Source organism: Zootoca vivipara, chromosome 10 (genome assembly GCF_963506605.1).
Source record: "Zootoca vivipara chromosome 10, rZooViv1.1, whole genome shotgun sequence".
NCBI lineage: Eukaryota > Metazoa > Chordata > Lepidosauria > Squamata > Lacertidae > Zootoca > Zootoca vivipara.
Genome location: NC_083285.1, coordinates 71,739,861 through 71,750,948, shown reverse-complemented (window position 1 = coordinate 71,750,948; position 11,088 = coordinate 71,739,861). Strand labels below are relative to the sequence as shown.

At 48.8% G+C, this 11,088-nt stretch overlaps 1 pseudogene; it reads right to left on the bottom strand.

The window, feature by feature from the left end:
* Positions 1–2,189: 2,189 nt before the first annotated feature.
* LOC118090882 (oocyte zinc finger protein XlCOF6-like) lies at positions 2,190–10,775 on the bottom strand (annotated as a pseudogene).
* Positions 10,776–11,088: the final 313 nt, after the last annotated feature.

The window sequence follows — 11,088 nt, the reverse complement described above, 5'->3', positions numbered from 1 at the left end:
CGCTTCTGCAAATTTTAAAAATAATTTTTCACTTTCTTTTTGCTTTCAATGTAATTTTTTATTTGCTTTTGTTCTCATTTTTTATTATTTTTTCCTTTTTTGTTTTTTAAAAAAGCCATTAAAAAAAACCATTAACCAATATTTTTAATATTATAACAACTTTATTTCCCCACCCTCCTCGTCTTTTTTCTCCCTTTTAGCTATACTTTTTACCGTTTAAAATTTTTCTTACCACATTTTTTGTTACCTTTTTTATCACAGTGGTACCTCGCAAGACGAATTTAATTCGTTCCACGAGTCAATTCTTCTTGCGAAAAATTTGTCTCGCGAGGCATCACTATGTGTAGGTGGCTGCTGCCACCTAGTGGCCAAAAGGCAAAAACGTTTCTTTTTGTCTTGCGAGTTTTTCTATGGCACGGCTGTAGAAAACTTTGTCTTGCGAGTTGGCAAAAAAAAATTGCAAAACGCGTTTGTCTTGCGAGTTTTTCATTGTGCGAGGCATTCTTCTTGTGAGGTACCGCTATATTATTATTATTTAAACTTTTACTTTTTAACTTCATTTAAAAAACCCTCCCCCTCCCCCCAATATCAACACTTCTACATCACTATTATCACCCCCATGTCCCACTTTTAATACATAGACTCCCCCCTTCATTTTATACACCAAATCCCCCCCTTTACTCATCTCTTCATCATCCTCACCTACCCCACTTCTCACCCCCCACTCCCACTTTTGTCACTGTTGTTTGACTGCTGGTTGGCCTGCCTTTAAATTGAAACCTGCTTGTCTGACTCTTTTTGAGAGGGGAGCTTTTTCCCTCCCCCTTCCCCACCCCCCTTTTTCTTTAAACAATAATTAAAATACTGCGGTAGAAGGCTGGGTGGAACAAAGCCGGGAAGCTGTTAAAAATCTGGGAGACTGAAGCAGGAGATCGGTGGGCGCAAAAAAAAAAAAAAAGGAAGGGGAAGAGGAGGTCAACCCCAATGCATTTTAAACCTCCTCTCAAGGAGTGGGAGTGAGGGGAGAGGTGGGCTGAAGAGGACCACGAGAAGGCACAGGCCCAACCTAAGCCCACCTCCCCAGCGGCAGACCCGTTGGAGGAAGGCCTGAGCCCAGAGTCCCACTGGGAAAGACCTCTGGGTTTTGCCTTATTCCCCCCCGCCTTTTTAAATATTTTTTAAAAATGTTTTTTTTAAAAAAAGTTAAATAATTAGTTTTTGGTTTATTAAAAACAGTTATATATTCCAATTATACATTTTTGTTATTTAAATTAGAAATACCGTGAAACATGGGCGTACCCAGGATCAAAACTGGGGGGGGCAAGGGGAGGGGCCAAGGCACGGAAGGGGAGGGGTCACAAAGTGGGCGGGGAAAGTGCAGTCAGAGGCGCCGGGCTGATGGGCAGAGGCGGAGCACAGCCCGACAGAGCGCACCGTGGCGTGACCTCCCTCCAGCTGGGAGATTGAGAGAGAGATTGAGAGAGAGAGAGAAAGAGAGATCTGGAACCGCGCAGACGCCCCTCTCTCCTTGCAACCCTGTTCTCAGCAACTGCCGACCCCTGCACGGTTTTGCATGCGGGCAGATGACGGAGCCAAGCTCCTCCCGCTGCCTCGCGATGGCCCAATCGAAAAGACCCTGGCCAAAGGCGGGCGCCTTTGTCACAGAGAGGAAAGCTGGGGAGGCGCCGGCAATAGTGCAGCCGCCGCTGCGCCAGGAAAGGGGGCAGCAAGGCAGGAGTTCACCAGGGCAGGAAGGCCCCCCTGCCGCGCTCCCTGGTTCCCCGCCGTGCATGGCTTTGCCTGAGGGCGTGACGGGGAGCTGGAGGGAGAGCGCGGCGTGACGGGCGGGAACGGCGAACTCGCGCTCCGCTGGGCTGTGCCCCTCCCTAGAAGCAGGGCTGGTGGGCGGAGACAGAGCCCAGCCCAGCCCAGCGGAGCGCGAGTTTGCCGTTCCCGCCCGCCGCGCCGCGCTCTCTGGTTCCCCGCCGCACTTGGCCTTGCCTGAGGGCGCGACGGGGAGCTGGAGGGAAGGCGCAGCGCGGCGGGCGGGAACGGCGAACTCGCGCTCCACCGGGCTGTGCCCCTCCCTAGAAGCAGGGCTGGTGGGCAGAGGCGGAGCCCAGCCCAGCGGAGCGCGAGTTTGGCGTTCCCGCCCACCGCGCCGCGCTCCCTGGTTCCCCGCCGTGCTTGGCCTTGCCTGAGGGGGGGGGCAGCTAGCTTCTAGAGTAGGGCAGCTGCCCTAACTTGCCCCATGGTGGGTACGCCCTTGCCGTGAAATTATGGTTTTTTCTCAAAGTGACACACCACCCGAGTTTTGCCCAGTTTCTCTGGCGAATTTTGACACACCAAGCTCAAAAGGTTGCCCATCACTGCCCTAGTAGCATGATTGAAATAAAATCTTCTAGGACTATGGAAAAATACTATCTTCCCCAAACCCCAGAATAAGCAGTAGCTCCTTATTAGCGCAAATCCAGTTTCAGCACTAAAAAAAAATACACCCCACAAGATATCTAAGTCAGGCACACACACCGCCAGAAGGGAGCAAGGGAGGAAAGAGGCTGGAACGACACAGGGCAATGTGTTTTGCCAGGGAATGGTCTGAAACTGAATATGGTGGAATCCATTCTCCGTGTGTGTTTTGCTTCCTGTCATCTGGGAGAAAACTCAGCAACTCAGCATCTGCAGGGGCTTCATGAAGCAAATATTTCTGGCGGCGGCTTCCAGGTACATCCCAGAAACCCACACTGTGATTCGCGGTGTATTGCCATATCAATGGTTTTTCAACCATATCATGATTGGACAATATCTCCCAGCCTAATCCTCACTCACCACCAGCAATCCAGATTCACCCTCTCCCTCCCTCTCTATCCAAAGTTACTTATAGGTTTACATATAAACACAAGAACTTCACATGCACACCATGCTTCTGAGACTGAATTCCGTGGAAGGAACCATTTACCATATATGGTGGACGTGCCCTAAAGTAAAAGACTTCTGGGAAAAGATTTATAAGGAATTGAAAAAGGTGTTGAAAAACCCATTTCTTAAGAAACCAGAAGTCTTTTTACTTGGTATAGTCGGGGAACATGGATTCACAAAATGGATTCTCCCCTCTGAGAGACCTTAGATGTTCCATAAACACTCCATTATAAATAAAGCACTTTCTGCAATCTTTCCCTTTAAACAGCTTCTCCTCTTTGAGGGTTGATGGATTTGTAGGGTGTCAGCTGTTCTTCATATCCTTGAGTCTGTTGATGGAGGAATTCCACTAGGAGTGAACCTCTACCTACTTTCCTAACATTTATATGATTTGTCTCTTGTGTGAGTCTGTTGACGTGAATAAAGGGTTCCATTGACTGAAGGTCCTTCCACACACCATACATTTAACTTGTTTTTCACCTGTATGTCTGCTGACGTTTTCTAAGACTTCGACACTGACTGAAGCATTTTCTGTACACCTGTGTGAATCTGTTGGTGTCTTCTAAGGGTAGATGTGTAACTGAAGCTCGTTCCACACTCCATACATTTAAAGGGTTTCCCCACTGTGTGAGTCTTGATGTTTTCTAAGGGTAGATGTGTAACTGAAGCTCTTTCCGCACTCCATGCATTTAAATGGTTTCTCCCCTGTATGAGTCCGCCGATGTGATCTAAGGGTAGATGTGTAACTGAAGCTCTTCCCGCACTCCATGCATTTAAATGGTTTTCCTTCGCCTGTGTGCGTCCGTTGATGTGATCTAAGGGTAGATGTGCAACTGAAGCTCTTTCCACACTCCAAACATTTAAATGGTTTCTCCCCTGTGTGCGTCCGTTGATGTGATCTAAGGGTAGATGTGTAACTGAAGCTCTTTCCGCACTCCATGCATTTAAATGGTTTCTCTCCTGTGTGAGTCCGTTGATGTATTCTAAGGTTTCCAATCTGAATGAAGCTCTTTCCACACTCCATACATTTAAATGGTTTCTCACCTGTATGAGTTTGATGGTGTAAAGTTAGGTGCGCATTTTGACTGAAGCTCTTTCCACACTCCATGCATTTAAATGGTTTCTCCCCTGTGTGAGTCAGTTGATGTGTTCTAAGGTTTGTATTGAAACTGAAGCTCTTTCCACACTCCATACATTTAAATGGTTTCTCCCCTGTGTGAATCTGTTGATGTTTTCTAAGGGTTCCACCATCACTAAAGCTTGTTCCGCACACCATGCATTTAAATGGTTTCACCCCTGTATGCGTCCGTTGATGTATTCTAAAGTTTCCAATCTGATTGAAGCTCTTTCCACACTCCATACATTTAAATGGTTTCTCTCCTGTGTGAGTCCGTTGATGTGTTCTAAGGCTTGTACTGAAACTGAAGCACTTCCCACACTCCATACATTTAAATGGTTTTTGCCCTGTGTGAGTCCGCTGATGTGATCTAAGGCCTGCACTGAAACTGAAGCTCCTTCCACACTCCATACATTGAAATGGTTTCTCCCCTGTGTGAGTCCGTTGATGTGATCTAAGGCTTGTATCGCAACTGAAGCTCTTTCCACACTCCATACATTTAAATGGTTTCTCCCCTGTGTGAGTCCGTTGATGTATATTGAGGTGTCCACTATGACTGAAGCTTTTCCCACACTCCATACATTTAAAAGGTTTCTCCCCTGCGTGAGTCCGTTGATGTGATCTAAGGCTTGTATCGCAACTGAAGCTCTTTCCACACTCTACACATGTAAATGGTTTCTCCCCTGTGTGAGTCCGTTGATGTATTCTGAGTGCATCACTCCGACGGAAGCTCTTTCCACACTCCATACATTTAAATGGTTTCTCCCCTGTGTGAGTCCGTTGATGTATATTGAGTTGTCCACTCTGACGGAAGCTCTTTCCACACTCCATACATTTAAAAGGTTTCTCCCCTTTGTGAGTCTGTTCGTGTGATTTAAGGTTTGCCCTCTGACTGAAGTTCTTCCCACATTCCATACATTCATATGGTTTTTCACCCGTGTGAGTCCGTTCGTGTAATTTAAGGCTTCCATTCTGACTGAAGCTCTTTCCACACTCCTTGCATTCATATGGTTTTTCACCTGTGTGAGTCCGTTCGTGTAATTTAAGCTGTCCACTCTGACTGAATTCCTTCCCACACTCCCTGCATTTCAATTTCTTCTTGCCCATGTGAGTCCGCCGATGTTTTCTAAGTTTTCCACGATCAGTGAAACTTTTCCCACTCTCCATACCTTTAAATGGTTTCTCCAGTTTGGGTTTGTTGATGTGAACTATATGTTCTCATTCAGTGAAGCACCTTCCACATTTCACACATTTAATTGCTATTCCTAATGAAACGAAAGGTGCCTCGTCCCCTGGAATTCTGACTGTCTTCTCCATCACCTTCTTCAGAGTGGTCTGAGAGGAAGTCCTGTTTGGGTTTCAAGGAAGAGAACAAAGGGAAAGAGAACACATCAAACTCCATTATCACCTCTCTTATTTCAACATCTCCTACATTCTACCACCTCCTACTCATGTTCCCAATTTTTAGGAAATGAAAATGCAATGATGTCAAATGATAGTACAGTGGTACCTCAGGTTAAGTACTTATACTTAATTGGTTCCAGAAGTCCGTTCTTAACCTGAAGCGAACTTTTCCATTGAAAAAGTTACAGGTAAGTAACCATGTTGGTCTGACGTAGTCAAAACAAAATAAAAAAAATAAAAAGAATTCCTTCTAGCAGCACCTTAGAGACCAACTAAGTTTGTCATTGGTATGAGCTTTCGTGTGCATGCACACTTCTTCAGATACTACGAAATTTATTTATTTATTTATTTATTTATTTATAATTTCCCCCCATTGAAAGTAATAGAAAGTGGATTGATCCATTCCAGACGATGAAAAACTCTCCCTAAAACAGCAATTTTACACGAATTTTACTTTCTAACAAGACCATTGATCCATAAAATGAAGGCAGTAATCAATTTACTGTACTATAAAATAAATAAGACAGTATCTTAGATGATAAAATTTTTTAAAAATTCCACTGCCTCCTGTGGAAGGGAGTTCCATAGGTTAACTGTGCATGTCATGAAGAAGGACTTGGTTGCCAGTACACAGTGGTATTCTGAACCATCACCACCCCTGACCTTAGAGGCAGAGCTGAGCTAGTAGGCATTGGGAATAGTGGATGGAGGCCCGCCCCTTCCCAATGGGTGGGGGAAAGAGGGCAAGTCTTTGGGGGCGAGGGGAAATGCCCCCTCCCCCTCTCATCCCCGTCCCGGGAAACTCCAGGCCAGCTTTGCCGGGAGGCTGGTGGAGCCGGAGATTTGGGGCGGTGCTGCTTGGCAAGGGAGGGCAGGAGGAGGAGAACGACCCAAAGCTCTTGCTGCTCCACACGCTGCAAATGGGAGCCGGGAAGAGGGAGTGGAGGAGGTCGCAGGGCATAACCCGAAAATACATAAATAAATAAAGCATAAATAAATAAATAAATAAAGCAGCATGATTTTGGGATATCGTTGTCCTGTGGGACTGCCTTTTCAAATCAAGTGGTTCCCCCCCATTTCCACCTCAAGATCTTCATTAATCACCAGCACAGTCTCATTGGCCTCAGGAGGTCCATATGGACTCACTCTGAATCTGACTGGGCACAGGTTAGAGCTCAACATTGAGCGTACCTAGTGGGAATAGGGATGGCAAAGAGGACTTTCTTCACCGCCTCTATTGCATCTGCAGAAAACAGCAGCAGGAATCTCTTTCAGCTGGTTCGTAATTTAACGGAACCACCTGCGCCATCGGGGTCTGGTAAGGCCCCCAAGATCTCCTGCAATGATTTTGCAAAGTTTTTTTTGCAGATAAAGTCGCTTAGATTCGGAAAGAGGTAGACTCCACCATGGGAGCGGTGCCGGGGGGGGGGGAGAGTGCTATAGCCCTGTCTGGTCGAGTTGCATGGAATCAATTCCAATCTGTTACCTCCGAGGATGTGGACAGGCTGCTTGGACAAGTGAAACCAACCACCTGTCTCCTGGATCCTTGCCCATCCTGGCTCATAAAACTGATTCGCAAAGGTCTGGGCAATGGGTTCTGTGGGGTGGTGAATGCTTCCCTCTGTGACGGAGCCTTCCCAGACCAGTTGAAAGAGGCGGTTATTAAAACGCTTCTTAAACAAAACATCTTTGGACCTGCCAATATGGCCAGCTATCGCCCAGTCTCAAATCTTCCATTCTTGGGCAAGGTGATTGAGCGGTTCATTGCTGAACAACTCCAGGCACGCCTGGAGGATGCGGACCATTTGGATCCATGATACCCAGCCCTATTTCTCTTTTAAATTGGAACCAGTGGAGGCAGTGAATGTCCTGTTTGGGTGCCTGGAGGTGTTTGGAGGATGGGTGGTGGCTAACAGATTGAGGTTGAAACAAAATAAAAAAAATTCCTTCCAGTAGCACCTTAGAGACCAACTAAGTTTGTCGTTGGGTATGAGCTTTCGTGTGCATGCACACTTCTTCAGATACACTTCTTCAGATGCACACTTCTTCAGGTACCTGAAGAAGTGTGCATGCACACGAAAGCTCATAGCCAACGACAAACTTAGTTGGTCTCTAAGGTGCTGCTGGAAGGAATATTTTTATTTTTTAATGTTGTGTTGGGAGCCACCCAGAGTGGCTGGGGAAATCCAGCCAGATGGGCAGGGTATTATAGATTATTATTATTATTAATATTATTTTGTGATTCCCAGGTCTACGTCTTTCCCAGGGACTGTGGTCTGGGTCAGTCAGAGAACTAGTGACAAGGCCTGGTGCTTGGGGTCAGCTGAATGGGTGCTCAGGGAAGCTCCTGTTCTTGGAGATGGACCTCTGTGTACTTGCCTTGCATTACATGGAAAGAGCAGGAGAAGCTGAAGGAAAGCAGCTGGCACATGGGAATCCCAGATGGAAACACCCACCCCCATTGTTCTTTATAATAATGATGCGCTGCCTGATCTCGTGCCCCTCTTCTGACGCAGGACTATCCTAATGTGACACTGAAAAGCAGGAAATAGATAACTGTACTTAATGGAATAAAAAAATTCCTTCAGTAGCACGTTAAAGACCAACTAAGTTTTTATTTTGGTATGAGCTTTCGTGTGCATGCACACTTCTTCAGATTTATTCCTGATCTATCTTAAATATCAAAATTATAGGATTTCATGGGGTGTTAGAGGAGTGGTAGTACCTTTGGTGGGGATCATGTCGTGCACCTTTTAAGGTAACTTACCCACCATTGCTCCCCACCCTGCACTCAGCTCTCACCTGTGATTTCCAGAAGCTGTCAGTGTGTAACAGGGGCCGCAATCCCAGGAACGGCCTCAACCGGCCAGCCAAACCAGGTGCGGATAGCTGGTGTGTCTCAAATCCTTGGTGGGTAGGGGAATTCTGCTGCAGGTGGAGGCAGGCCCTGGTGGAGGGAGAGGGTGAGAACAACAATGAATCCTACAGTCAAGAAGGCAGATTCTGCCCTTGCTGCAGAGGAAAGTGAAGGGCAGATGGGGCTCATCTACCTGGGAAGGGAGCCCATCAAGAAGGAAAACTCTGGTCCTAAACCTTCGCTGCCTCATGAGTTATCTTCAGGAAAAGAAAAGGCTACACAAATCCAGAGTGGAGTCTCTAAGACGGTTGGATGGTGTCCTGCACACCTCCTTCTAGGAACTCCTGCAGCCAAGCTGGTGCCAAACCTACTGCTCTGCTTTCCTTGGGACCATATCAGCCAGGCTGAGAAGAGGGCCTTCTTGTCTAGGCAGCCCAGGACCCCAAACACTCTGCCCAGGCTTCCATTGCTGCTAACACAGCAGTTTCAAGTGCAGAAATGAGCTCAGACCTGTGTATCTAAGTCTTTCCGATGTGGAATAAGGAAAACAGAAGCACTATTTACATCATACGTCAATGTAAAAGTAATCAAAATATTAATCATTTGAAGAAGAGTCCACCAAGTATCCTGTGTCCCCTTCATAGCTAATGAAGATATTGTGCCTGGAGCTTTTAGGGTGCAGGACCAGGAACGGTCCTTCCACCATGATCCTTCCAATTGGGATTCAGGCTTCATCATGGGACTGAAACTGCTGGTTGATGATCTCCGATGGGCTAGAGACCGAGGGGAAAGCTGTTTCCTGGTTCTGCTGGATCTCTCAGCGGCTTTGGAGTCCTTTGACCATGGTATCCTTCTGGACCCTCTAGGGGAGCTGGGAGCCCTGTTATGCAGTGGTTCCCCTCCTTCCTCCTGGGCCATGTCCAGAAAGTGGTGTTGGGGGATGAGTGTTCAGACCCCTGCGCTCTCACTTGTGGGGTGCCTCAGGGCTCCATCCTCTCCCCCCTGCTTTTTAATATCTATATGAAGCTTTTTAATATCTATACGAAGAGTCGGACACGACTAAACAACAACATGAAGCCTCTGGGAGAGATCATCAGGAGGTTTAGGCTGGGTGTTCACCAGTATGTGGATGATACCCAGCTCTATCTCTCTTTTAAATCAGAAACAGTGAAGGCGGTGAATGCCCTGTGTGGCTGTCTGCGTGTGGTTGAAGGATGGATGGCGGCTAACATATTGAGGTTGAATCCTGACAAGACAAAAGTACTGTCCCTGGGGGAGAGGGGGTGGTGACGTCCTAGTCCTGATGGGGTAACTGTGCCCCAAAAGGACAAGGTGCACAGCCTGGGGGTCATTTTGGACTGCGCCTAGACAGGGCAGGGGTTAATGGGTTCTTATGGGGTGGGTGGCACTGTGGGTTAAACCACTGAGCCCCTAGGGCTTGTTGATCAGAAGGTCGGCGGTTTGAATCCCTGCAACGGGCCATTGTTTGGTCCCACTCCTGCCAACCTAGCAGTTCGAAAGCACGTCAAAGTGCAAGTAGATAAATAGGTACCGCAAACGGCATTTCCGTGTGCTGCCCTGGTTCGCCAGAAGCGGCTTTGTCATGCTGGCCACATGACCTGGAAGCTGTACGCCGGCTCCCTCGGCCAATAACGCGAGATGAGCGCCGCAACCCCAGAGTCGGTCACCACTGGACCTAATGTTCAGGGGTCCCTTTACCTTTCCCTATGGGGTGGGAAGAGGATGGAGCCCGCAGGAAGGAAGGGGACAGGAGGCCCCCCCCACTTTCCAGGGATCCCTCTCTGGTCACCTTGAAGGGGTGGCCGATTTCTGGGCAGGAGGGAGAAGCCAAGGCGTGGGCGCCACAAGGGCAACTTCTCTCTAAAGAACTGGTCTTCCGTGCTCCCCTCCCTCCCCCCCACTTCCCCCTCCCTTTTTCCCAGAGTCGCCCCTGCACCCAAATGCCACCTTGGCGTGGATCACCCCTCCCACCTGCGCGCCCCATCTCTCCTTTCGAAGGCCACCCCAAAAGGAGATGGGGAGGGACGGGGGGGGGTCTCTATCCAGGCCTGTCTCGCGCCCCTTAACCCTTTCATGGCCCGCTTCTCTCCGCGCGGAGCTAGTGGAAACGGGGCGATGGGATCCTCGTGGGGAGCCCCTGGGTGGGCGCCCCATGTTCCCCCCCCCGCCAAGGCGTCTAAGGGGCCAAGGAAAGCCTCTTTCACACAGCACACGTGCAGGGATCCAGGCCCTCCCGGTGGGGCCCACGAAAGGCGCTTTAGGGAGCTGGTGGGGGGGTCTCTGGGTCCTTTTCTCCCCTCTCGTCCCCCCGCAGCCCCTTTACCTCTTTGTCCTCGCTCCCGATTCTCATTTCCTTTCCTGCAACATCCACCGGGGGGGGGGGTTTCCCCTGCCTGCCCTCCTCCCCTTTGTAAATGCGTGCGCCCCTAGAGCTATGGCGCAGAGCAGCAATTCCGGGAGAAGCAGGCAATATGGGTGGGGTGGGGGCTCTCTCCCCTCATTCCGGAAACAGAAGCGGACTTGCGTGGAAGAAGAGGAGGAGGAAGAAGGCCAACGTATAGTGGGCAAGATTTGGGGTTGGGGGCGGGCGGGCTGTGACTGAGAATGATGTGCTGGGAGGGGAGGGGAGGGATTGGGGGGGGGAGGGGAGGAATGTTTTTCCCCTCCCCTCTTCCTTCTGGCATCAGGAGAGCGGGGGTTTCTCCCGGCAATCCAACTGCAAAGTGGGGGGGGGTGTACCTTGCAAAATCCTCCCCTCCCCCACACCACG